Source organism: Trachypithecus francoisi, unplaced genomic scaffold, assembly GCF_009764315.1.
Source record: "Trachypithecus francoisi isolate TF-2019V2 unplaced genomic scaffold, Tfra_2.0 Lachesis_group0, whole genome shotgun sequence".
Classification (NCBI taxonomy): Eukaryota; Metazoa; Chordata; class Mammalia; order Primates; family Cercopithecidae; genus Trachypithecus; species Trachypithecus francoisi.
This window is the reverse complement of record NW_022681453.1, coordinates 54,504,880-54,531,935: the sequence shown is the minus strand read 5'-3', so window position 1 is coordinate 54,531,935 and position 27,056 is coordinate 54,504,880. Positions and strand designations below refer to the sequence as shown.

At 51.7% G+C, this 27,056-nt stretch overlaps 1 protein-coding gene across 11 annotated transcripts in view; it reads left to right on the top strand.

The window, feature by feature from the left end:
* ATP2B2 (ATPase plasma membrane Ca2+ transporting 2) overlaps nucleotides 1–27,056 on the top strand; it is a 384,948-nt gene that overhangs the window by 169,293 nt on the left and 188,599 nt on the right. For 9 of the 11 annotated variants that reach the window (XM_033210666.1, XM_033210670.1, XM_033210671.1 and 6 more), the window contains exon 1: nucleotides 25,229–25,483. The exons of the other annotated variants lie outside the window; for them this stretch is intronic. The gene's annotated coding sequence lies outside the window, so the exon portion shown is untranslated. Of the gene's footprint in view, nucleotides 1–25,228; nucleotides 25,484–27,056 lie in introns of those variants that run through there. 11 annotated transcript variants of the gene reach the window in all.

The window sequence follows — 27,056 nt, the reverse complement described above, 5'->3', positions numbered from 1 at the left end:
CAACGCCTGGATTGCCAGGAAGTAGCATCTGGCTCCACACATATAACCCATGTTGGTTGAATGAATTCATAGTAACAATAGTCACAAAAATCACCATAGCAATCACTTAATACAGGGCTTACTTTGTGCCAGGGCTGGTTCTAAGTGCTTTAAAATTTTTAATCATTTAGTGCTCACAACAGCCCCATAAGACATGCATAACCATTCTTATCCACACTGTACAAGGGAAGAAACTGAAGCAGAGTGTTCAGTGTTAATACCACCCAAGTTGGGATTTGAACCCTGGTAGTGTGGTTCTGGAGTTCAGATTTTCAGTAAGATGCAGTGCGGGTGGAAGAAGTAGCACCTGCTGGGAACCAGCACTCCCACCCCGTGCTGTCTGCATTTCCAAGTGGGGTCAAAGCCACTGGCTCACTGTCGATGGGACATTCAGCAGCACTCCTTTTGGGGCAGACCTGGGCTGAGCCTGAGGGGAGGGAGTATGTGCCAGCAGACCCTAAACCCTGAAGGCTGACCTGTTCTCTCTGGAGCCAGAGCGAAAGGGCCTCCCAAAGCCTACCCCTCCTGCAACTGCCAAGACGTTCCAACCACAAAGCAGCTCGAGTCACTGCCTCAATAAGGGAATCAAGGAATCTTGTCACTCTCTTTGCCAACAGGAACATCCAGAGAGGAAAACCAACTAAGGGAAGTTGTGGAGTCAGAAAACGTTTATGGAAAATGTTTTACCCCAAGACTGTGCCAGAACAACTAAATCCTCCCCAGCAGAAACCCTTTCTAAGTAAAAATGACAGGCGTCTTTCCTTATACATAAGTTCAATCGGCAGAATGTCCACGTCAGCAATGTATTAGGCAGTTGTAATCAACGCCACTTTACAAAGCAACTGACTCATCCTGCCTTAAAATGTGGACAGTACTTCCCATCTGAGGGCCATGCTGGGGGATGGGAACCCCATGCTGAAGAAAGTGCTTTGTCAAAGATGGAAATTGGCACAAAGGAGGGCTTTAAAAGGACTTGAGGATTCTTAAACAGTTTATCCTTTTGGGGAGTTTGAACTTTTCTCTGCATTCCTGTTCTCTTCAATGAAAGAATGAAGGAAAAAAACGTGAGCCCCCTCTGTAGCCAAACTTCCCCAGTCTAAAATTCAGGGAAGGGAACAAAGAGGTTGCATCAACACACACCCCAAACCTCTGGTCACCACTTTTCAGAGCCAGGGAGCCATCGCACGAGGCCTCTCCTGGGGAGGAGGCGTGGTGCAGTGGGACACTCCGGCCGCAGGTCGTCTCCCCTCTGCCAGGTGCAGGTCCCAACTGTGTAATCCTGGACAAGTTACTTAAGTGCTTCCCACCTCAGTTTTATATTCTTTAAAATGAGAGCCCTCCTTTTTGAGGATGCTGGAAGGATTCAATGGAAGAGAAAATAGGATATGCCCAGCTTAGGGCCTGGAATATTGACGACTGCTCGGTGAGTTTTGTTCTTCTATTGGTCCCCAGAGGGAACAATCGCCTCAAATGGTGAGGACCCCAGACACCTTTGCTGGGACTGTGTTGGTCTCTCTCAGCCACCTGAGGACTGGGAAAAGAGAGTCTATCATCTGTATTAGTTTGTTAGGGCTGCCGTGACACATGACCACAAACTAACAGAAATGTGTTATCTCACATTCTGGAGACTAGGAGTCCAAGATCAAGGTATCAGAGGGCTTGGTTCCTTCCGGGGATGGTGAGGGTGACTCTTTCCCGGTCTCTCTCCCGGCTTCTGGTGGTTTGCCAGCCATCTTCGGAGCTCCTTGGAGTGGAGAAGTAGCACTCTAGTCCCCTGCCTTCACGTCATCTTCCCCCAGTGAGTGCCTCTGTGTCCAAAGTTCCCTTTTCATAAGGACACCAAGTCATTCCAGGTTAGGACCCATTCTAATGGCCTCATTTTAACTTGATCACCTCTGTAAACGCCCTCTGTAAATGCCCATCTGTACCTCACATTCTGGGGTATGAGGGGTTAGGACCTCAATCTATCTTTTCGGAAGGACATAGTTCAGCCCATAGCCCCATCATAATGATTTGAAGCTGATTCTGGACAGACCACCAGTTCTTTCATGACATTTAGGTTCCCAAATAGACTCGAAGAATATTTTACGTCATTCTCTAAAAGTCTGACATCCTTCTAAAAATCACTGATGTCTTAGCTTCCAGGAGATGCCCATTGGCCTTAAACTCCAATCTGGGACTGTGGGATCATTATCTTACATAAAGAGTCTGTAAGTTTAAAGCCGAGCACTTTCTCTGCACAACTATGTTCTAAACTCCAGAAACACGGGAAGCCAGGGACTTAGCTTTCAAGGTGGTTACAGGCAGGAAGGCCACAAAACAGGTAGGTGTGCAACTGGCTGTTCCTGGATAGGGGAGTGCCGGGAAGATCATTCCCAAAATGATCTTCAAAGGGTGAGAGAAAGAGGTTTTCTTCCTAGATCACCTCCTGTCTTTGTTTCCCTAGAGAAGTAATGTCCTTCCTGGGTGGTCTGAGAACCTCTGGGGATCCCCTACTGCCTCTCGTCAGTCACTTGACTTTCATTCTGAGATGACACCTGCTCCTGAGTCTTCCCCCAGGAAGGTGGGAAGTGGCACAGAGACCCGAGCCCCATCACCCCTGCTTGGCTGGGATGCCCAGAGAGGTGGGGGGTCAATGCTGGACCCCCTTTATTGCCAGCTCTCCATTTTTCCCTCCCCAGTCATCTCATGGATCTGAGAAAGTTAACTAAGCTTCCCCATCCTGAATATGAGCGGTTCCCACATTGCTTGAACTGAGAGCCTACAATCCGTATTCGCACCCTGACACCAGCACCAAGCAAGTAACCGGGATCATAGGCATGAGCCACTGCGCCTGCTTAAACCGTATTTTTAAAAGTAAAAGGCTGGAAAGCGAAGGAAGTCCCTAGATTGACTAAATAATACGTTTGCAGCGTAGATGTTCTGCTATTTGTCAAACGGGAGTTGCTGTGATTAGCGAAATATCAATTCACATAAAAGTGAAAAAATATATTCAGGGGTGTGTTCCTTACACCAGAAATATTGAAGATAAAACACACGTTGGCATGCAAAGGGGGGTGATGACAGTAGCTGGGAAACTTGCTCACGTGGAAAGTGCTCCTTCTCCAAGGATGCTGGAGGAAGGACAAGCTGCTCAGCAGGAAACAATACATGTTTTATTCCTGTTTCTCTATGAAGAGAAAATGATCAGGCACATTATAGGGCACAAGCAAGGAGTGTCACGGGGCCCAGAGGCAAGGTGGATAGGGGACTCTGTCACCCTCTTTTCCCCTTAGTCCAGAGAGGCTTCTGGAGGAAGCAAGATTCTGTGCTGTTTGGCCCAGGCTCTCCTGGCCTGGCATCTCCCCACGTGACCTGTTTCAGTGGAAGCCTCCTTGGGTTGGGCCAGATGCATGCGTCGTAACCACCCTTTCCCCATGTTCCCAGGGCTGCTCCATGCCAGCCAGTTGCACAGAGAGTCCTCAGAACAAAAGAACTTCCAGGTAGCCAGGGCTGAAGCCAGGGTGTTGCTGATAGGATCAGGAGCCTCACGCTTGTGAGAACAAAAGCCCAAGAAGCAGCCAGGGGCGCAGAGTAATGCCCACCTCCCACGTTGCTTTTTGACAGAGACTACTGTTTTGCCAATTACCACACTGTGGAGGCCAGCCCACAGACCCTGGTGGCCAGCCCTGCTCCCCTGCCCCTCCTCACCCCGCCTCCCTCCTCACCGATCCCCAGGCCAGAAAGGGAGGCAGCCCTGCTGGCAGCCAGGCCTGGGTGCTGTGGCCACCTTGCAGGGTGTGGCCATACACTGCAGACTTCTGCAGTGACTGTAGGTGCCGGAGCCGAGCAGTCAGAGAGGGTACTTGTGTCTGTGGCCTGGGACCCAGCGAGGACACCGGGTGATTCACCGTCATCTCTGGCCAGGTATGGGAGACTGGGTTCGCAAGGCCCTTCCCACAGCCCTGGACTGGTTGGTCTCCCCAGGAGCCTGGGTCTCCAGTCCAGGGCAGGGCAGTGGTGGGGAGGTAGGGGGTTGCTGAGATGGAAAGGGTATAAGGAGAGGAATCTGTGAGGCTTTGAGTCCTTGTCTGGGAGGGAGAGTGGAGGGCAAGCCCTGGCCCAGGCAAGCTCTTTAGGTATTGATGAGGAGCCCCAGGGTGCACTATCTCTGGCCTCACCCGGCTCCATAGGCGTGCTCCCTCCAGAGGGCGGTGAAAGCGAACAAGAGCAGGGGCTCTGGAGCCAGAAGACCCAGGTTCACATCCTGACACCCAGGAGTCCACTGGGACATTTACCTCCATCTCTCTGTGCCTCAGTTTCCTACCCTGTAAAATGGGGGTGATGGTAACAGTTCCGATTTCATAAGGCTGTGTGAAGATCAAATGAGATAAGCGAGGGAGCCCTTCGACACAGGCAAGTGTCCAGTAGCTGTTAGCTCTGAGCTCCCCCCTTTCCCTCCCTGAACATGGGAGCCACCCTCAGAGGCAGCAAGGTTGATGCTGGAAGGAAAACTAAGAGACTCTTGAGGCTACCTGCCCATCTCAGAGGTGCAAATCCAGGGGAGATGACCTAGGTCGTGGTGTCAGTTTCTGATCAGACAGACTGGCGTTTGAATCCTGTATCTGCAAACGGTTTAGCTGGGAAAGCTTACACAAGCTTTCGACCCCTTGACCCCATTTTAAAAATACGTGAAATGGGGATAATAATAGGACTTAGCTGATGGGTTACATATAAAGATGAAATTACGCTGTACACATAAAGGGCTTATCCCATGCCTTATACTTAAATTGGGAGCTGCTGTCACCACCACCACCACCATCATCACTATCATCATGATTGTTACTATTATTGTTATTAGGAAATAGAGACTCAGAGAGGGGAAGGGACTCGCCAGCAGTCATGTAGCAAGTCAGAGGGCAAGGCAGGACTCAGCCCTAGCCCCCTACCCCTCAGTCCCTATTCTTTCCACTCCCCTCAACCCCTCATTGGTCCTAATGGGTCCTTCTTGGCCTTCTGCACACTCATCACAGACAGCCTCCCGCTGACTTCACTGGTTCTGGGCATGACTCTGGGGGTGCCACATGGGAATCTGGCATCCCCCCAAGAGGCTGAGCCAGCAGACAGCCCAGGTTGGAGGTTACTTTGTCCCCATGATCCACAGCACCCCTCTAAAAGCCCTCCCAATCCCTGTGTCCAGGGATCACTGGCCAGGGAAAGTCTCTGAGGGAGCAGGATATAGCTTTGGAGGAAGCTGTCTGGGAACTGCAGAGCTCCTCAAGCTCCTCGCACCCCAAGGAACTCCTTATATAGGGAATGATTGGAAGCCCAACTTCCACCAAAGTGTCCCTGGGCTTTAAGGACAGTCTGGGGGTCATGCTCAAGGGTCTTCTGCTTCTGTTGGCCGGTACACACCGTCTTTGCAGGCTCTGCTCTGTCTCTCCCACCTCCTGACCCTCCCAGGCAGAGATGAACAGAGACAAAAGAGGAGGCAGGGGAGAAAGGAGAAAGACAGGATGGGGCTTGCTGTAAGGAGAAGGAAGGCTCACACACCTCTTTTAATAATACAAATATTACACACACAATAATAATCATCATTCCTATTTACTGAACACTTACTATGCACCAGGCACTGTGTTAAGGACTTGATACATACTGTCCCAGTTCATCTTCACTACAGCCTTATCAAGTAGAAAATTATTATACTCACTTTGAAGATGAGTAAACTAGAAGGGTCTTATTCATCTACCGTGTAATGTAATGAATACAGTTGCGAAGCAGATGATACAAAACAATGACAGAGAATGAGTGAAATGTAACAGGGAGTCCTGGGGACTGTGGCAAATTGGAGAATCTTTTTTTTATTGAGGCATGATACACATAGTAGATAAAGTGCACTAATTTTAAATGTACCACTTTCTACACGTGTTTACACCGGTGTAACCACCACCCAGATTAAAATATTTCTTGTAGCCCAAAATATTCCTTCTGAAGTATTTGAAATTAATTTTTTCCAAATAATATTCTGCAAAACTGTCCCAGCCGAGAGGAACCTAAGGAGACACGATGACTAAATACAATGCAGCGTCCTCGATGGGAACCTGGAAGAGGAAAAGGGTGTTAGGTAAAAACAGAGGAAATGTGAATAAAGTACGGGTGTTAGTTGATATCAATATTGATTCATTGATTATGAGAAAGGTGCCATTCTAATAGAAGATGTGACTAATAGGGGAAACTGAATGCAGCAAGACAAGAACTCTCTGTATTGTCTTTAGGAATTTTTGTGTAAATCTAAAACAGTTCTAAAACAAAAAGGTTATTTCAAGATATTTTACAGATAAGGAGACAGAGGCCTTATCTGTAGCTGGCCACCCAGCTTCCCGTCTGCTCCCTCCTCCTGAACTCTCCAGGGCTGTTCGTTGAAAACCAGTTCTCCCATGGTCTTGGCCCCAGAGGGAGTGTTCATGGGCAGCTCCTGTTCTGAGAGCAGGATGTCACCTTCCCACTCCTGCCAGTCTCGATGCAGGTGTCTCTGAGCCCCCCATGCCCAGCACAGGGGTGGCATGAGCACAAAGTATTGGTTGAGTGTTTGATGGATAGATAAGTGAAAAACTGAAGGAGGGAAGAAATGAATGGCAAGCTGGGTGGTTGAGGGGATTCCAGGGTGTTAGAGAGTGCCAGGAGCATGGGCTCTGCCAACAGGTGGCCAGAGTCAAATCCTGACTCTCCCACCTCTAGCCAGGAGAGGTTACTTAACCTCTCAGTGTCTCAATGTCCTCACCCCAACATGGGGAAAATAGTGTACCTGTCCTTAGAGGGCTGTTCCGGTTAAAGGAGTTGATTGACATGAGGGAGGGAAATAATAAATAGAAGAGGGAAGGAGAGCTGGGGAGATGATGAATTAGTTGTCATATTGAGAGGTGGAAACTTGGACAAAGCCGTAAGACTGGCCATTCTCCCAGAAAAGAGGAAAAGGAGCAGCATTGTACAATGGTTAGAGCACAGATTTGGAGGCAGAGCTGCCGGGGATCAAATCCCAATGCCACCACTTACCGGTCATGTGACTTTGGCCAAGTGAGTTAACCTCTCTGTGCCTCGGCGTCCTCATCTGCCAAATGGGTATGATAGCGATGGCACTCACCTCAGGAAGTGGCTATGAGAACTAAGTAGTTGCCTGGTGTGGGTATAGTGCTTAGAATTGTACCTGATATGTTTACTACAACCCTGGCATATCATGAGTGTGTTTTAAGTAAATAGGAAAGGTTTTGTGCCAGAAGCCCACTCCCTCCCTTGAAGGGGCTCCCACGTTCAGGATGCAGGTCCAAGCGTCACAAACTCACTTACCTCCTGAGTCCAGGGGACAAAGTGCCCCTTAATGAAGTCAGGTGGAGAGGGGATGACCTAGTGGCCACATTTTCATCTCTGTGGCCTCACCCGCCTCCAGCCAACTCTGGATGGGCAGTGCTCACAATATTTTAAGAGAAGATAGAAATCTGGATTCTTACGCACTATCCCCCAATTTTTAAACATTGGCATTTAATTCAATTTTATTTTAAGCTCTGAGCAAAACAAACAAATGTATTTTCAGTGGGCTGCTCTCACAAGTAGCTGGTTTGTAGATTCCACTCCAGTCTAGTCCTGCCAGTTCACTTTCTTTTATTTTTTTTTTCTGCATTTTAGAGAAGAGGAAACGGAGGCCTAGAGATAAATGCTTGGGCTCTGATATATCTGACCACTTAGCGGAGCCAAGTTCTCTCCCCTGCTACCAACCACACCCGGGATTCCCAAGGAATCAATCAAGTGGGGGAGGGAACATCAAGGGGACATTTTCCCCGTGGACCAGGGTTTTTCCAATAGCATATTTGAAATATGATTTAGGTTAGCCAGACACCATTTGCACCGTGTGTCAGAGGTGCTGCTGGGCATAAAGCAGGAGCCTTCACCACTTCCAAAGCAATAGCAAAGATTCGCAATTTATGGAACCCAACTTCACTTCTAGCCCTGGGTGGGCACCAGGATTCCACCTTCCATGAGCAATGCTAAGGTGGCATGCCAGAGAGGAGTAAGTTCTACTGTGAAGGAAGTCACAAAGTAAATGCTAGAGAGGTCAACAAAAGTAGGGAGACATGTTCAGGAGAGACATTTAAGTGTGATATTTTTAAAGAGAAAGTTAAGTTAAAAGCTTGTCACACTCTGAACTTGAGTTGTTTTACTCTTTTCTGTTGAAAACTGCTATCTAGTTCCCACCTACTTAACCTGCCTGCACCTCCACCTTCCCATCTACAAAATGGGCACAAAATCATAACTCACTTTGTACAGCTTGTGATGAGGATGGAATATGACATTTGTGGAGGATTAAGCAATAAAAACCAGCCATTGTTGTCACTGTCAGCAGCTGCCAGCCCACCTGTTTGCACAAGCAGTGGCTCAAGAGCCTTTCACTCATGGCCTCTCTTTATCCTAACTATCCACTTCTGTGACCTTCGCTTGGAAGAGTCCAGTGCATCTACCAGCTGTGGAGCACCTAGTGTGTGCCAGGTCCTCTGCTAAATTCTTCCACCTATGTTCTCTCCTGTAGTCCTCAGAGCAACCCTGGGCGCCAACATCATCACCATCTCTGCAGCTGAAGAACCTCAGGCTCTGGGAGAAAACATGAGGCATCCAAGGTCACCCCCAGGTGTGAATGTGACTTTGAGCAAGCCCCATTACTTCTCTGAGCCTCCAGCTTCTTCATCTGTAAAAGGAGGTTCAGGACACCCACCCCAGGGCTGCTGTGAGGCTCTATGAGGTAACGACTTCGAAAGTGCACCATCAGCTGTAGATCCCAGCCAAATGCACGGTGTGGATGTGAGTCCTTCAGAGGCCTACTCCTGTTTGGGATTCAGTGCATTTTAGCACTGAAGGGCTACTGAGAAGTTATTTCAAGTTTGTTTTTCTTGGGTGGTTTCAAATACATCTCCTTTCTCCAGCTAACAAGCCCAACACTGGCTTCAGCAGAAGCTATGCACACAGAAAGTTACTTCCAGTGGAATGACTAGGAGGTAGAAGCGTGATAGGCATGATGGTCACAGGGGAGACAGGATCCCAGAGAAGGTCTCAGGCTATGCAGTCAAATAGATGTAGGATCAAATCCCAGCTCCTCCACTTACTAACTGTGTGACCTTGAGACAACTAGCTAACCTCTCTGAGCCTAACACAGAGGGTTGTTATGATGAGGGGGATAAGCACAGCAGCTGAGAAAAATCAATACACATGTACTGGAAAGGAAGCCTGCTCAAATAGGGCACAGCAGTACACATACATGGGACCACGAGGAGCTGGAGGGCAGACACTGCACTTTTCATCTTGGCAACCTGGCTCACAGTAGGTACACAGCATTCATTTTCAAAAATAAAATTTTACATCCATTTTCCTTTCTGCCTTGTGCCCACCCACTTAATTCCCCTTGCCTTTCAACCCCCAGCCCCACCATCCCACCTCTGCGAAGTGTGAAAGAACACAGACTCTGATACCTGACAAACCTGTGTTGAAATCCAAACACTGCCCTGCCTGGCTGGATAGTCTTGGATAAGTTACCTCCCCTCGCTGACTCTCAGTCTTCTCTTCTGTAAGTGGGCTAATATTGCCTCTCTAGCAAGGTTGCTGTAACAGTTAGAGATGATGTGTGTGGCTGGCATGGCCTCTGACACAGAGTAGGCATTCTGAAAGTGGCAGCAGAAATGCTGTTGTTCCTTCCAAGTGTAGCCCATGGCCACCTCTGGCTCTCCACTCACACTCAGACTAACTTCCTGAGGAGTTTACAATCAATTTGTCTCTACATCTCAGATGTCACAATACAAGCACCTTGGGTGTATACATCTCTAAAGAGTGGCATTTCACCTCCATTTCCACAATCACTTTACACAATTTCCACACTCTCACTGCTTCTATATTGGTTGAACTTGGAGGGATTAACAATGTCCTTAAAACACCTTAAAAAGGAGCATCAACAGACAAATCATTCTGGATCAAGAACAAATGGCTCAGAGATTAAAACACCTGTCCATAATCACCAACATTAGCCACTGGCCGTGGGTTTACTCATGCCTATGAAAGTTCCCAGACTGAAAGTTCATGAATGAAGGATTTTCTGGTCCTGGATACCGTCTTATCCTCAAAGATAGCCTGCAAACTCTTCACTGTTACTTGACTGATAGTTTATGGGGGCTTCTCTGATGCCTTCAGATCAAGGCTAAATTATTGAGAGGTGGGATTGGCTCTGCTTCACTGTGAGGATTTGTGTGGGGGCAGGTGCAGGGCTTGGGAAACCCACTAAGCTGGGTCACACAGGGGCTGGGAAGCCACAGAGGGACAATCTACTCCTTGGAAGGTGTGTGCCCCGGAAGTCTGACGCTGGCAAGGGTCTCAGGCAAAACCTTGCCCAATGTCTGGCTAATATCCACTTACCCTGCATGCAACACAGACCCTGTTCTGGGAGCCCTCCTCAGAACTGCAAACAGAGTCTGCCCTGTTATTAGCTGGAAAAGTCTGGCTTTAACACTTGACATTGTGGGAGGATTGCCACAGCCATATGCGAGGGGCTTGGAGAGTTTATCTGCAGTGACATAGTCTAGTTGCCACTCTGAACCTGCAGTGATGTGTGGCCTGCAGAAGCCACATATGCCATATAGTTTGTTCCAATGCAAATCAAAATGGAAAGGCACTCCTTTTGATTTGCGTAAGCAAAGAAAAAAAAGGGAAAAAAAAAAAAAAAAAAAAAGAGGCCGGATGTGGTGGCTTATGCCTGTAATCCTAGCACTTTGGGAGGCCCAGGCAGTCAGATCGCTTGAGGTTAGGAATTCAAGACCAACCTGGCGAAACCCTGTCTCTACTAAAAATACAGAAATTAGCTGGGTGTGGTGGTGTGCACCTGTAATCCCAGCTACTTGGGAGGCTGAGGCACAAGAATCACTTAAACCCAGGAGGTGGAGTTGCAGTGAGCTGAGATTGTACCACTGCACTCCAGCCTGGGTGACAGAATGAAACTCTGCCTCAAAAAAGAAAAAAAAGTAAAAGAATTATTTTTATAATCTCTAAGTCCACCCTCTCTTATTCTGCATTCATTTACGATTTCTCTCCACCTGCCTCCTACAGTGAGGGGGTGAGGGGTTCTCCCAACCTCCACAATTACCTGGCAAGGGCAGGAGTCTGATCTTAAAACCAGCACCCCGCTCCCCTGCTGCTTGCTCCAACGCTGGCTCCAACACCTGGGCCTCTCCCTCCAGGCCCCTGAGCTAATTACAGGCTTCCCTAAGTCATTGTAAGGAAGAGCTAATTAAATCAGGGTCGGCCATTAATTTTCTGGCTAAGGACAGGCAGCCTACACATCTCTTCAATTCCAGAATCTGGAAACCACAGCTTGGAGCTTCCTTCAAGGTTGGGAATAGGGTTTTATCTGTTAGGGCTGATTTTAGGAAAAGCAGCATGTCCTAGTGACCATAAGGGATCAGGTTGGGAACCTGAAAAACTGGGCTGCAGCCGAGTCTATATGGGAAAGGGTATAAGGAGGTGAAGTCAGATGTCCCTGCACCCGCTATTAGCAATTGTGTTGTGAGATAAACTCCTGCATTCGATCCCAGCCCTGGCACTTGCTATGCAGGTATCCTGGTCCAGAAGTATCCACATGCAAGGCAGGCAGCATCAGTGCTGGCACAGAGAGTGGAGTGAGTTCAGAGCCAATGTTTGTTGAATGAACAAGTGACTACTGAGTCCCTGGCTCAGTGCCACACACACAGTAAACACCCAAACAATATTTGTTCTCTTGTCCCTCTTGGAATCTTCTTTTGGAACTATAACATTCATGGGATGAGGTGGCTTAAGTTTCTAAAACCTTTATATCAAAACATTCATTGGAAACTTTCCTCCTTTGAGATCAGGCTGAGAGATGTCAGAGGCAGGGTAGGGGCAGGGAACTGAGTTCTCCACTCCTAGAACTCCAACGCCTCTCACGTACCATCAGACACCAGCCTGCCCTGCCGTGCTGCCATGCATCAGCATACCTCTCTGTAAAGCTGGGCACCTTGACAGGAGTCCCAGCTGTGACTCTTCTCCTTTTCTTGCTCTGTTCCCTCTATTAGCCGGCGCTTGGCTGGGAGAAAGCCGGTCAGGAGTGGGCTCAGGTGAAGCCGGAGAGCTGAGGCCAAGGAAGGGTTTTGCTGGGGTGACAGTGGCACTCTCAGCTTGGGGGCATGGTGGCAACCCCAGACCTTTGTCATGGGACAAGACCAGATTCCCGGGAGTGCCTCCCCTACCCCTTCTAACCTCATTAGCCAAGTCCTCAATAACCCCTTGAAAGGCCCAGACATTGCACATTGCACCTTCATTATTCACTCCCACCTCGGCCACTTTATTGCAGATGGAGAGTGTTGTGCTTAGCTAATTCAGGGGACCCCCAAAGGTGGGAAACAAATAGGGCAAATCCACAGTATGGCTGAGGACCACTCTGTGTGTCAAGTTCAGCTCAGTGCCCGGAGTACAGATTCCGGAGTCTGGTTTGAATCCCAGCTAGTTGTTTGACCTTGGGCAAGCTGCCTAACTTTTCTGTTCCTCAGTTTCCTCCTCTACAAAACTGGCATAATGATAACAGTATGTCCCTTATGGGGTTGTTGTAAGAATTAAATGAGCTCATAATATGCCAAGTGTTTAGACAGGGCCTAGTGCATAGTTGGTGTTCCATGAACATTAGTCATTACTCATGATCTCAGAACGAATATCTCAGTTTATATTCGCCACAGGCCAGCCTGGCCGGAGAGTATGATGGCTCTCACTTTACAGATGAGGTCCAGGGAGGGGAAGCCACTTGCCCATGGCTGCACAGAACAAAATCCCTGCCCCACACCTGTCCCCAACAGAGGGGAGACTGACAGCACCTGCCAGTGAAAGCGGGGCCCAGGACAGGGCAGAGGTAGTGAAAGGAGCTTTCAAAGAAGGGCCAGGTCTCCCTCAGAGGCATGAGTGGAGTTGGGAGGTGGCTATAAATATACGAGGCGAGGGGCTCTGTAACTAGGCCAGGAATGTGTGTTAGTCATTGAGGTCAGCACGGCCTCAGCGGCGCTTGACTAGGAGAAAGCGGATCAGGAGTGGGCTCAGGTGAAGCTGGAGAGCTGAGGCCGAGGAGGGGTTTTGCTGGGGCGAGAGTGGCACTCTCAGCTTGGGGGCATGCTGGCACTCCCAGACCTTTGTCGTGGGACAAGGGCAGATTCCCGGAAGTGCCTCCCCTACCCTTCTAACCTCTGAGAAATCCTTCTGTAGCCCAGATCGGATGAAACCTCCAAGCTGCCTAAACCCACAGTCTTGGTTCCCAAAGGCAGACGCGAGTCCCCATTTTGGAGCGGGGCAAGCACACCCTCTCTAGTTTAATACCTGTGCACTTACTTTGATGTGTTAGGAGAAAAATACAACTGGCAAGGCAAATCCATGATATTGTGGCTGTGAATGCTTAAGATAACACTAAGTAGAGAGATATATATGTTTCTAAAAGGGAGGTGATTTCAGGACAGATGCAAAGTATATGCTAGAACTTGCAGACTGGCAAACATCATTACTGGAGTTTGAGGGTTTCTGGTCCACAGACTAAATGGGAATCTTTTTGCTGTGAGGTTCCAAGCCCTACCCGGCCTTCCGATACTCCCACCCCAACCCCACCCTACCTTCATTCTTGCTGTGCCCACTACCTGGAGTGCCTCACTGGCAAAGGCCAGGTGAAATGTACTCCTCACTGCAACTTGCACAGGCTGCCCAATCCCCCGTCCATCCACTGCCATTTCCCACGCTGCGTGAGGTCATCCTATCTGCAGCCATTGCTCCCTCAGCAACAGGGAAAGCAAGCTCTGTGTCTGTCTTCCTACCTGCTGTGCCCAGCACGGTGCCTAGAGCCAAGCACAGGCCCAGGATGTGACACCCGGTTCACATCCTGGAGCTGTCACTGCCTGGTGCAAGACTGTGCATGTGCAACCTTACATTTCTGGGCTCAGTCACCTCCTTGTGCAACAGATGGGAATGACGAGCTTCCTTCTTCAGTGGGGTTGCACAGATTCAGTGAGTTTACTCCACCTCAAGGCTTTCTTAGCCCAGTGCCTGGCATGTGCTCGGCACTCCACAAGTAGTGACTGAGTAGTAGTATCATCAATGCTATTGTCGTTATTAAGGGCCGGTGGATATTCATTAAATGAGTCCATAGTGTTGCAGGCTGAAGGGGAGAGAAAACAGAATGGAACATGTGTGCATTTAGCCTGGAGAGAAAATTATCAGTGGCTATTTTCCCCACCCCTCTCATTTTGAATATGGGGAAACCATGGCCCACACTGCACCCCTAGGACCAGGACCCAGAACATTTACCCTTCAGTCTATGGTGCTCCACCACCACCTCCCTCCCCAGGCTGGGGGAAGGGGAAGGGGAAGGGGTGGCTGAGGCCAGATGCACCTGCCCAGTGAGACACTTGCAGGCTCCCCACCCCCAGCCTTCCTCAGCTCCTCGGTGTAGACCCAGGAGACCTGGTTAGGAGTTCCAGGGCTGTGGTCTGCACCGAGCTGGCAGGAGAGTCCTCACTTCACTGAGGCAGTGAATCAAAAGCCTCATTCTTTGCAGACTCCTCGGATAGGTAGAAGCAGACTTGACCTTTGTCGTTTGTTATTTTTAGCAGAGCAGGCAAGGAATGATAAAAACCTGTACAGGAGCTGGCTATAAATAGCACGCCTGTGGCTTTTCTTAAGAAACACACACACACACACACACACACACACACACATCTGAAAATTGTAGATCTAAACAAGCATTGCCCTTCAAAGTAGAATAACAGCATTAGCGTGACACTTTACAATCAGCAAGCCCATTTAAGCTGTCACTTCAGCTCCGCGCACAATTCCACAGGGTGGACACTTCCATCGTCTCCATTTTGCAGATGAGGAAACAGGGAATGAAGTCAGCCAGGAAGGCTGTGGGCACGGCACCTGACACGTGGTGGAAGCCCTGTAAATACCGCTTTCCTTATCACTGAATCTCCGAGAAGTTGAGTAACTTGTCCAGTGCCACGCCAGGAGAAGGAAGATGCAGGACAGATGCCAGGACCACCTGTCTCCAAGTCTATGAGTCCCCTAGCTGGGGCTGAAGGAAGAAGAGTTAGACCTGGAGAGGTCAGAGGAGTGGCACTGGATGTTATGGGGACAATGGATTGAGAACTGGAACGACAGGGTGGTATCCGAGGTGCTGGCAGCTGAGAGGGGGTGGCTGTTTGGGAAGTGCCTTTGGGGTCAGCAATGAGAAAGGAAAAAGGAGGAGAGGAAGACAGAAGATCGCTGGCCAACAGTTTTTTAGGGCAGTGCCATGCCAGGGTCACCTCATCCGGCACTGCCCTCCTTTGGGCAGAGTGGGAAATGTTGGTAGGCTCCGTGGCGGGAGGGCTAAAAGCAGGTTATCAACACTGGGATGGGAGCCAATAGAGGCCCAGGGGCTGGGGCCAGGGCAGCCTGCAGCAGGGAGGAACAGGTTGAGGGTAACCAAATCAGAAAGGGGTCCTGAAACTTGAAAGATAATGAACTCCAGGTAACCGTGTTGAGGGCCTGTCCAGGGTTCTGTGGTGTGCTGGTAAATGTTTCACAACCAGCTCTCAGGGAGGTGTATGTCCTGCTTTCCAGTGCTTGCCAATTTCTGTGGTGTCAATGCTCCCGCCTTGGCAGATTGTAAGCTGCCAACATGAGATCACTGACACACACAATCGGCTCTCACAAGTCAATATAAGCAACTCCAGAACAAGACTGCTGCCACACCATGCCACACAAGATGGAGATACTTATGTCCTGCTTGTTTCAAGGGAAAAGAGAAGGGGCTTATGGGCAGTTTTTAAGCTATCATTAATTGTGCATGTAACACATGACAGGCAAAGTATTTTACAGGCACTATCTCAGTTCATTCTCAGTACACAACTGCAAAGTAGATATCATTGCCACGTTAATGATAAAGAAACCAGGCTCAGAAGGGTGAAGTGACTTGCCCAAGGTCACAAAGCCCAGTGAGTGGTGGAGCTCAGACTTAAGCCCAGGCCTATGTGAGTTCAGAGCCTGTGCCCCAGACATATACCACCTGGCCTCTAGCCAGGATAGTTGTGGGAGCTCAGTTGGGTTTTCAGGCAGAGGCTGTGGGTGGGTTCCTCTGCAGGGCTGGCAGCTGAGAGCTCCCACCAAGTCACAGGGGAAATGGTTACCGCCCTTGGGGAAGGTCCTGAGAAGATTGAGACAACCCCCATGGGGAGAAAGCAGAGCAGGAAACGACCCTTTTAATACTGAAGAAATAAGCCAATGGTATCTTCAGATTACCTCTCATTTTGTTTGAAATATAAGATCAGATTGTCTATGAATCAAAAGTGTTGTCACCTTTGCAGAATAGAGATGAAAAAGCAAGCTAGATGTCCCTGAGCACCCACTATGTGCCATGTACATATGTATTACTCATTACGCCTCCCAACACTCCCATGATTGCAGGTGTTATCAGTCCCATTTTACAGATGTATTAATAGAAACTGAGGTTCACATTGGCCAAGTGACTAGCACAAGGTTACCCAATGGTAAGTGGCAGAGCTGAGCTTCAATCCCACATCTCTTTGATGCCCAAGACCCTGCTCTATCCTCTGTGTCCCCCAGAAAGAAACAACACCTTATATCCAAGAATCTACTTACAGTTTACAGAGATCCTTTCATACACTTCTTTTATTTGGCTACTGCTAACCAGCCCCTGGGAGGTTAGGAAGGCTGGGGGGATAAGGTCAGCACTCCCTGGGCCCACGGCAGCTGTCTTGCCCAATAACTCCTGATCTAGTTCTCTTCCCACCCCCCTGGAGCTGCCTGCCGGGGGACATGCAGTGAGAGGTGACCCAGCCTTTCAGGAAGTCTCATCCACAGAGGGCCTGCAGAGTGGCCACAAGGCTGGGGTTTTCCCCACTGCTGGCGGCAGGCCTCCTTGGAGAGCCTATGCTCTTTGGAGCTGTGTCTGATGAAGATGAGCCCTGAGAAAGGTAGCCCCACATAAGGGGGGTTCCTTATGAGGCTAACGGGCAACCATGGAGTGAGTACTTGCCTCCAAGCCATGGTCTGGCTGAGTGTGCTCAAGGCAGGTGGTGACCGCTCTCTGGGCCTCAGGATCCCTATCTGTAAAATGGAAAGCTAGGGTTGAACAGAGGAATGCAGCGGCACCCCCAACCCTGATGCACTGCAAGTCCACATAAACCAGCCCCAAAGGCAGATCCCAAAGGGAATTTCATCTCAATTGCCCATGACCCTGGCCTCAGTCTCCCCTTGTGCCAGGGTGCCCCCTCAGCCCCCTGCACATTCGAGACTCTGTGAATGTCTGCTGGCTGTTCTTCTCCTCCCAACTGTGGCCCTGTGAAAGCAGGGCCCCTTTCCTCCTTGCTGATGTGTCCTGGGCTCGGAGTCCACCCCAGATCATGGCATATTGAGTGGGTCATAGGACCTGCGGAAGGCAAGACATGACTGTGCCGCACTGCCGTGTTGCAGATGCTATTGCATGTAGGGCTTTCACTGAGGGCTTCGTGTTCATCATCGGGTTCCATCCTGAAAACCCTTCCCAGCTGCCCCGCTTCCCAGGGTGAGGACAGAAATCTGTAGAGTGGTCCACAGGGGCCCCCACTGCCTCTCCTGTCCCTTGCCCACAGCCATCCAGGCCTCCTTTTAATTCATTGAGAACTGCTAAGTTTTTCCGGTCTCAGGGCCTTTGCACAAGCCACACCCTTTGTCAGGAACACTGCCTCTCCTCTTACCTACTGAACTCCACTCCAGCCTGCAGAACCCAGCTCAGTCATCACCCCCTCGAGGAAACCCTCTGTGATGCTTCCTCCTCTTGCCAGAGACACCAGGGGCCTCCTGCTGAGCATGCTCTCACCCCTCTGTAAATACACATTGGTTTGTGTGATCATTTCATTTCATGGCTGTCTCTAAACCCTCTTGAGAGCAGACACCATGGGCATTTCTGCTTACCACTGTATTCTCAGTGCCTAGCACAGAACCTGGGAAGGAGATGCTCAATGGGTATTTGTGAAATAAGTAAGTCGATGGAGAAGCAGGAAGCATATGGCCTCATGCCCATTTTACAAATGAGGAGCCTGAGGCCAGAGAGGTTGAGGGACTTGCCCAAAGTCACACAGCCCATCACGGTAAAGCAGGGATTTGAGCAAGGGCCACCAGACTCCAGCTCCCAAATTCTTTGTACCGCTTCAGAATTGCCGCCTGTGGGTGCAATGGAGGACTGAGGCAGAGTCCCAGAGGGTGGGGCTGGAGTGACAGGAAAGGGCTGTGGTTGCTCTGAGAACCCTGTCTGCCTGCAAACCTCACAGGGAGGGAGCCCGCAGCCCCTCTGCTCCTATGCAAGCCTTCCAGGAAAGATCTGAGCTCTCATTCTGACTCCGGGTGTGTCATCCTAGGTTTGTTACCTCCACTCTCTACATCTCAGTTTCTTCATCGATAAAATGGGGGTGATACTCTCCACATAGCAAGACTGTTGGAGACAGAAGGAAGCTAGGGATGTGTGTGTGTGTGTGTGTGTGTGTGCGCGCGCGCGTGCGCTTTAGCACCCAGGAACACGCTCAGCAGAGGTAGCTGATGTGGCCCCTGTGACCTCTGAGCCATTCAGGCTGGACATGCAGGCCCCTGGGATGACTACATTTTATTCCCTAACTTCTTACTGGTTATATTCCCAGCAGTGTTGGCCACCCAGTGAGTCAGCAGTTAGGCCTGCCAGCTCACAGCATTCTCAGTCGTCACCCCTCTGCTCTAGGAATCCTCTTTCCCTGCTGGGTCCCCAACCCTCTTCAGCAGGAAGATGACAGAGAAATCACAGGCTTCAGGGAAGACAATACATACCTGGATCCTCAGTCCTGTGTCACAGAGCTGTGCACCCTTGAACAAGCCACACACCCTCTCTGGGCTCATTTCCTAGCCTCTAGGTTGAAGACTGATAACATCAAACTCTGCTGGAGTAGTAGTCAAGAGCCTGGCACACAGTAGGTGCTCAGTAAATGTCAGGTTCCCTTTCCTCTTCTGACATTCCTGGATTCATCATCCCCACCCGCTCCCTTTCCTCCTTTCTTCTCCTCTTCTTTCTTCAGGGAGGCAGCCTTTCAGCAAGAGTGAAAACACACACATGTCAATGTTAGCTAGGGATCCCAGTACAGAGCCTCACATTCGGTGAGAGCTGAATGAATATTTGTTGCCTGAATGATCCAAAGAAATGAATTACGAATGGTGGAGTGTCAGGCTGTAGGTAGCTTGGAGGGGCCATTTAGGGATAGGGGCTCTCCTTCCTAGGTGTCCAACTCACCTTGAGTCCAACCCTGGACTCAAGCACCCTGGTCCCAGTTGGGACATCTCTGGGCAGTGGCATCTGAGTGGAGTTGGGGTCTCCCTTGACCCTTCCCAAGTTGGGCATGGGGAGGGAGCCCCATTCATTGACAGCTCAGGAAATAGCAACTTCTAGGCCAGGACCCCTAAATGAGTCCAAAGAATATTTGCAGAGCCACAAAGAGATGCAAACACCCTCCAAAACTACTAGAAGAATTGCTTTTTCATTCAGCAAACCTGCACCCATCAGTTCAATCAATATTGAGGATCTTTTTCCAGTGCTGGGGATACCTCAGGCAAATGACAGACAGTTTCCCATTCCTGGGGAGTACCCCAGCCAGATGGACAAGACGGATGCATAGAAAAAGGTTAATTGCAACAAACTCTTCTTGGGGCACGGGGAAAGGGAGAATGGAGGGAAAATTAAGGAAGGCTTCATGGAGGAGGGGCTGCTGGAGCTGAGTCTTGAAGGATCAGTAGGAGTTCTCCAGGTAGAGAAGTGGAAAGGGAAGGAATCCCTGGCAGAGGGGGTGGCACATGTAAAGACGCAGAGGCATGGAAATGCAAGAGTGTCTTTGGAGCAACAAAGGCCCACTGTGGGGTCTGAGGGTAATGGGAGCAGTCTGGAGTAGTTATTCGGGCCTCATGCACCACAGTGAGGAGTTTGGATTTGATGCTGAGAGCACAAAGGAACCAAAGAAGGGTTTGGAGGAATGTAGACAGCTCCCCAAGGCTGCAGAGAGTTAGGAAATGGCCAGGGGATGGCAGGGGAGGAGGAGGGAGGACAGTTAGGAGGCAGGATTTATGGCTGGGAGTGGGCAGCATGTATGACTCCGCATTACCAAGGAGGCATTAGCTCTGAGGGGCAGTGCGGATGGGACCATGGCCTTGTGCCTGAGAAAGGCAGCCTGCCCCAGAGTGTCCTCTGAGAGTAGCTCCTGCTTCCCTTTCTTCCAGGAGGAAAGGCACCAGATCCCTCATTGTTTCCACAGTAACACTGTGAGCTCATGGCCCTGACCTTGGTCTCTGGCCTTCCAGAGGGGAGACAGGGTCAACCATCACCACTTACCTGCCCCACACAGGTGGGAGCCTAGGGTGGGCCCTCATGGGGCTAAGGTTTTCTAAGCTGTGTGGCCAGGAAGATATGCCCACTGCTTTGGGAAACCTAGGTCCCAAGCAGTTCCTGGACCAGGTTCACCCCACCTCCCACAGGGTTCTTGGGCTCGCCGCAGGGCCTCCTGCAGTTCCTGTTTCAAGTTCCAATTCCCCTACTCACTCTGTGACCTCGGGCTACATTGTTTTACCTGTTCCTCAGTTTCCTCATCTGTAAAATGGGAATAAAAATAAGATCCACCTCCCAGGGTTTTGTGAGGAACACACAATGAGGTGTGTGCACAGAATGCCTGGCACATAGTAGGATGTCAGTGTGAATGGTGGCTGGCCAGAATTCTCCAGAAGCCAGGCCTACAACCTCCTCCCTGAGGGAGCAAGGACCAGTAGGAGGAGGAAAGAACTGGTGACCTGCATTCAAATCTCAGTAGACTAGAGACCAGCCCAGCTCCAGCCCTGCAGGTGGTATCTAGGAACCCTTATCTATCAGCCAGAGGAGGTGGAAGGCACCCACTCTCCACCAGCGTTTTCCCTGGGGCCTGCTGGAGAATCTCACCTTCTGTTTCTTCCACTAATAACAGCTGCCATTCTCCTTTAACTTGCAACCCCGCCAAATAGGTATTATCATACCCATTTTACAGATGAAAAAAAACTGGGACTCAGGGAGGTTGAGTCATTTGCCCAAGGTCATACATCCGGTAAGTGAGGGAGCCGGGAGTTGGACCCAGGTCTGTGTGGACACAAAGCCTCCACTTGAGATCTGGTTGGCTGAGGGAGTTTCAGGCCTTGATGGGAGTGGGGAGTGGGTGTGAGGCCTCCATGCGACTGGAGAGGAGATTTTGGGCAAGCCAGCTCATGTGGTCCCCTGGATCCACAGTCCATGGCCCCTCAAGGTCTGGGGCTAGAGATCCTGAGTTGTGTGCTTCAAACTTGGGTAACTTTAGGCAGGCGCAGAGAGAAGGGCCTAGGGTTTGAGCGGGACCCACGATCTTACTTTGGTCCTCCCCAGCTCTGTAACTTTTAAGTAAGGCCCTGTGGTCTCCAGGTCTCAATTTTCTTTTCTGTAAAATGGGAAGAAGCCCGGGCTCTTTGAGGGTAATCTGTGGGGGTCAGAGGAGACCTTCTCATCCCCCGAGGAACCCAGCTGGCAGCTCTCTGTGGCAGCAGCGACCTGAGGGCTGCCCCAGGACTCCTACCCAGGTATCTGCAGACCCGAGCCAGGAAGGCAAGGGCAGGTGTAGCCTCATCCATGCTTCCCAGAAAGAGGAGAGACAACAGAGAGCCCACATCTCATGCCAAGGACACAGCTGGCCTCTAATTACATTCAGTCCTCTCCCCTCAGACCTGCCTGGACCTACCTCTTCTATTGCCCTCATGCAGAGAGCCTCCTCTATTGCCCTTATGCAGAGAGCCTCCAGCAGCCTGGGCGAAGCTCCGTGTCCCCATTCCTAGACAAACTGACCCTCTTCACTCACCCTGTGTCTCAGCTCCAGGACCCCTCCCCAAGGGAGAAAAACATGGTCTGGCCGACTCAACACAGAGTGAAAATCAGATTGGCTGGCTCTCCCCTCCATCCCGCTCCCCTATTTCTCATACTTTTCCCTAACCCTGACTCTCAAGTGGTGTCCACCATAAGCCAAATCATGCTGGAGGCAGAAGCTATCGGTAATCCTCCCAGCTGGCGTCCTGCCTCTTTTCCCCTCTTCCCTGTGGCTGACCCTGACCTGTCATTTCCAACCTTCCTGGAGTTGCAACACTAGTGCCATTGTTTGTCTAATTTCACAACACCTCTGCCTGTCCAATACTCCCTGCCCCCCCAACACATCCTGGAAGGACAGGCCAGATGACCCAGGTGTATCTGCTGCAGGAAGGGAAGGCAAAGGGGACAGGGCAGGGGACAGATGTTTGTAGCCAGATTCCACCCTCAAGAATGACCTTAGGCAAGCCTAATCTTTTTCTTGAGGCTTCGCTTTGCTGAACTATAAAATGGGAGAATTGGATAGGAGTTCTCGAGGGTCCAGCAGAGTCGTTCAAGCCTTTACTGCACCATCTAACTCATGCTGGGACCTGAGACCTGGGATGCTGGAGACATGTCTGATGTGGTCACAGCCCAGTGAGGGAGACAGATGTGTAGACCATCAATACAGCGTGGTCAGAGCTAGAATAGAGGCATGAACCAACTCAGTTGGTGGAATCAGGAAGACTGTCTGGGGAAGCAGCATTTGAGTTGGACTTTGAAGAATGAGTAGGAGTGGGCCTAGAACCAGGGTATACTCAGAAGGAAAACCTTCAAACTATGCTGTTCAATATTTGCACTGCCTCAGGAGATGGGGGCATCCAGTCACTGGGGAGTGGATGCAGGCACTGAAGGACATGGGACCCGGAATGTCAAGGAGATGGGAGCTTGGCCAGGTGGCAGTTCTAGTCTTAGGTTCTGAAAACTAAAATCCACAACTGCCTGAGAGTCTGGCTGCTAGTGTATGTTGGTGAGGGCCCAGCCCATCCCAGACAGGGACCACCCCCCACCGGACAGGTAAGACTCAGGACTTGGGAGCAGATGAGTGTTAGGGCTCCCAGTGAGCCCACACTCATGATGGCCTTCGCATGCAGGGAGCCCTGGGCTTGGGTGCTCACGGCAGCCACCCCAGAGGTAGTTGGGAGGATCAAATGATTTGCTGTTTTGTAGGTGGCCTTTACAAACCGTAAAGTGTGCTGGACACAGAAGGCAGTGTGATTGTTGAAATGTGTGGCTCATAACAGGCTGCTTCTGGGGCTATTTTGTAACCAGGGAAAGTGGTTTGCCACCAAAGATATTGAAGTAATAATGGTGGGATTCCTGCACAGACATGTAGGCTAGCAACAGATGGGAGGTGCAATGGGCCTTTCCCCCCTGCCCATCTTTGCCCACCCTCACCCCAACATCTCAGAACACTTTTACATGGGCCTGTTTGGGGGAATGGAGAGCCTGTAGGCTTTGGGGAAGGGTGGATGCTTGGCCCTGGTCCCTGGGGTAGAGCTGACTAGGGACTGCTGACTTAGAAGACCACCCAGAGGGGTGGCCAGTGGAATCCCCCCAACTACACCCCTAAGAGGAGTAGAGTTCCCATCTGCACCCCCAAGATGAGGCAGAGATGAGGCTGCTTTGGAAGCTCCCAATCTTGGGCTGTTGGTATGGGGGCGAGATCCTCCCTGAGGGGTGTCCTGGGCTGCTCTGTCAGAGCCCCAGCAGGGAGCCTTGCCTGGCCTCTGAGTCAAACCCTTGCCCCAGTGGAGTCCACGGCCTTGAATGACCACCCAGCCCTTGGCATCTGTAGCTTCTCAGCATCCTCCCTGCGTTGAAGCCACCCTGCGAGCTAAGGGGCAGGTGGGTACCCTTCCATGGGGCTGGGGGGTGAGAAGCAAGAAGGTCTCAGCATGGCCTCCTGGTGGGAGCCCCACCGCAGGCGCTCCCAGCTCTCTCCCTCCCGCGGCCCCTCTGCACGGCCGGGTTCTGATTTTGGTGCAGTGCAGACTTTCAGCTTAACGAGACAAATTGATATTCTGTGCCAGCCCAGGGATGGAGCGGCAGCTCGGGACGCTCGGGCGGGCAGCTCAGAGGTGGGCAGGAGGTGGGGGCAGGGGAAAGAGGCGGCTTCTGCCTAAAACTGCCTCCTGAGGCTGCCTCCAGCCCTGCCCCTGTCCCCCATGCACCCCTCCACCCTGACAGGTGCCCTGAGACACTGGTCCTGAAGGTCCTTCCACCTTCAGTGCCCTCCCTCCAAGCAGGGCACCTCTCCTGGAGGGGGCAGGGCAGTGGAGGCTGAGGCTTCAGAATTCTAAAGAAGCCCCTCGCCCCCAGTGACCTCCTAACCTTGCTCTTAGGACTCTTCTCCCACCCATCTGGAGTTAAAAGAGCAGCAGTTCTGACAGAGATGAGGCAGGAAGAGGTGAGCAGCTGGATAGGGGCTTCCAATCCTACAGACTCCTCACCGGGGGTCCCTGGCTTCCCCCTGGAAGTGTCAGTCAGCCCACAGTCAGCCTGCAACTCATCCTAGATGTCCTGAAGATTAGGTGGGTGTACAGACATGCAGACACCCCTGCTGGTGGGCACCTGGCAGAGAAAAGGCCCTTTGAGGCAGGCCCTTCTGCCAAGCCAGCCCCCACCACCACACCCCCTGAGGGCAGGTGGGGTCGCACACAGGCAGGGCGGGTAGCAGGGGTAGCGCTTCAGGGCAGCAGAGAGCTGCTGTGGGCTCTGCTCCACTGGCCCTGCAACCACAGATGTGTTTAAACTGTGTTGAGTCCACTTCTCTCCACTTACGACCTTCGCCCCTTTGTCCCCCAGGTCTGGGGGTGCCTTGACTACAGAGAGGGGGCCAGAGCGCCTGGCCAACCAGATAAGTCCCTCAGAGAGCAAGGGACGACTTGGGGCCATTTGAGCAAAATCCTCCCTCTCTGCTCCCGTTCCCCCCACCACCACTTTCAGGACCCCCTTCCCTCCAGCACAGCCCAGCCCTACCCTCTCCGTGCCCTTGACATTCCCTCCTGCTTCTGGGGAGCGGGCATATTCCTGGGACTCTGCCAGCTTCGGTTCCTCATGATCCCACGGGAGGAATTAAAACCGCAAACAACACCGTGGTGGTTCGGTCCACACACCCCCCGCCCCCCACTCTCCTCCCCCGTCCCCTCTCCAGAACCGGCCCTCCCTGTGTCCCTCCCTCCCTCGTCCTCCCGCCCCCATCCCCCAGCCTCCAGCAGCGGCAGGGGCGGCCTCTGCCTCCCCCGAGATTGCATTTTGCCGGCGAGATGCTCTCCTAGAACCGGCGCCGGCGCCTCCGCCCCCCGCCCCCCACCCGCTCGGGCAGGATGGTACAGTCTGCAGAGGGGCCCGGGCACGCTGGCTGGGCTCAGCCGCGGCACCAGCTGCCGCACCGCGATTACGGGGCTGCCCGCCGGGAAACCGTGCAGGATTGGTGGTGATTTTCATAGCCAAGTAAGTACCGGCATCCCCCAGCATGAGAAAATAAAAAATAAAAAGCGCCCCACTCCACTCTCCCCTTCCTCCCTCACCCATTTTATTTTGTTTCATTTCTTTTGATTTTTCTCAGTGCTGATGGTGGTGGCGGTGGCAGCGTGAAGGGGGGGTGGGAGCAGGGCTTGTTTATCTGGCAGCAGCCGAGGCTGCATTGGGAGCCGCCGCTGAGGGAGACACTAGTGTGAGGGTCCGCGTGTTTCGGGGGACGGCTGGATGCTGGGGACTAGGATAGGGGGGCCTCAGACAAGCGGATGTCCGGGGTCTCAGGTAGATTCCGGCAGCCTCTGGACTGCAAATGCCCCCTAAGGATGTTATGCAAGGCCAGCAAGCTGGTGGCGGGGGACAAGGTTCTCTTCTCTCTGAGCCAGTCCCAGGGAGACCAAGAGGACTGGAGGGTGCCCCTTGCCCACCCTGATCACAGTCCCAGGAAAGAGGCAGGGGGAGGCCCCTGTGAAGGGTCCCTTTGGTGGGGTGGGCAGCTGTGTGCCGGGACCCATTGGGTCAGGCCAGCCAGGTCATGTGGTGGCAGGGACGTGTCCCTGGGTCCCCTTCCTGGCCAGGAGGGTGGCAGGAACGGGTGGCCAGGCCATTTTGCAGCAGAGGGTGGTGGAGTCGACACCCTCTGCCCAGAAACCCACTTCCTAGGCCAGCCTCAGTGGTCTCCAGCTGAGGGCTATGGCACCTGAGGTTCCTCCCTGCCCCCTGCAGGGTCAGGATGGGAAAATGCAGCAGGGGGCCTCAGGACTCCCTGAAAGTGGGTTGCTGCCGGCAGCCACCCCTTTCTAGCCAAGTAGCCATTCCACACCACGGCTGTCCTCTGCTCACCCAGGTTGGGGGTTGAGGGTTGGGGGTACTCTGGACTGGCCTGCCCCAATCAGGCAAGGGCCCTGGGGGTCTTGGGTCCTCCATACAGAGGCCCAACCTGGCTCGACCTTCAGAAGGGTAAGTGAGCAGGCAAGCCTGACCAGCCGGCAGAGGGTCTTAGTGCGATGCTGCATGCCCTGAGCCTAGCGTGGAAGGGGCTTCCTCCTCTCCTGCATTGCTCTCTGAATCGCTGGGAGGAGGCAGAGCTGACGTTTGGGGTATTTCCAGGAGCAGCGGGCGCCATCCAGAGAAATTCTCCTTTGACGTGTGCAGTAGGAGGGGGCTTGGAGCACAGGCCTCGGGGGCCTCCGCCTGTTAACTTCGTTGAAGGAGCAGTGGCAAGGGGCTGCAGCTCTGGGGAGTCCTATGGGGGACTGGGGGTCCAGGAAATACGCTGATGGCCACCATTATTTAGCCACCTTCACACCCTAATCCCATTCACATCAGGGCATATTCATGCCCACAGATGCACACATATGCACAGATACAAGTATAGTACCCATACGTAGTGTATCATATATGTCCAAATCATATACACACATATGGAATGCCCATGCCCACACCCCAGCACCTGTAAATACAACCTACGTTCCTGAACACCACATGCTGACATGCAAAACACAGCACACACACGAATGCAGTACACAGACACACACACACCTGTGCA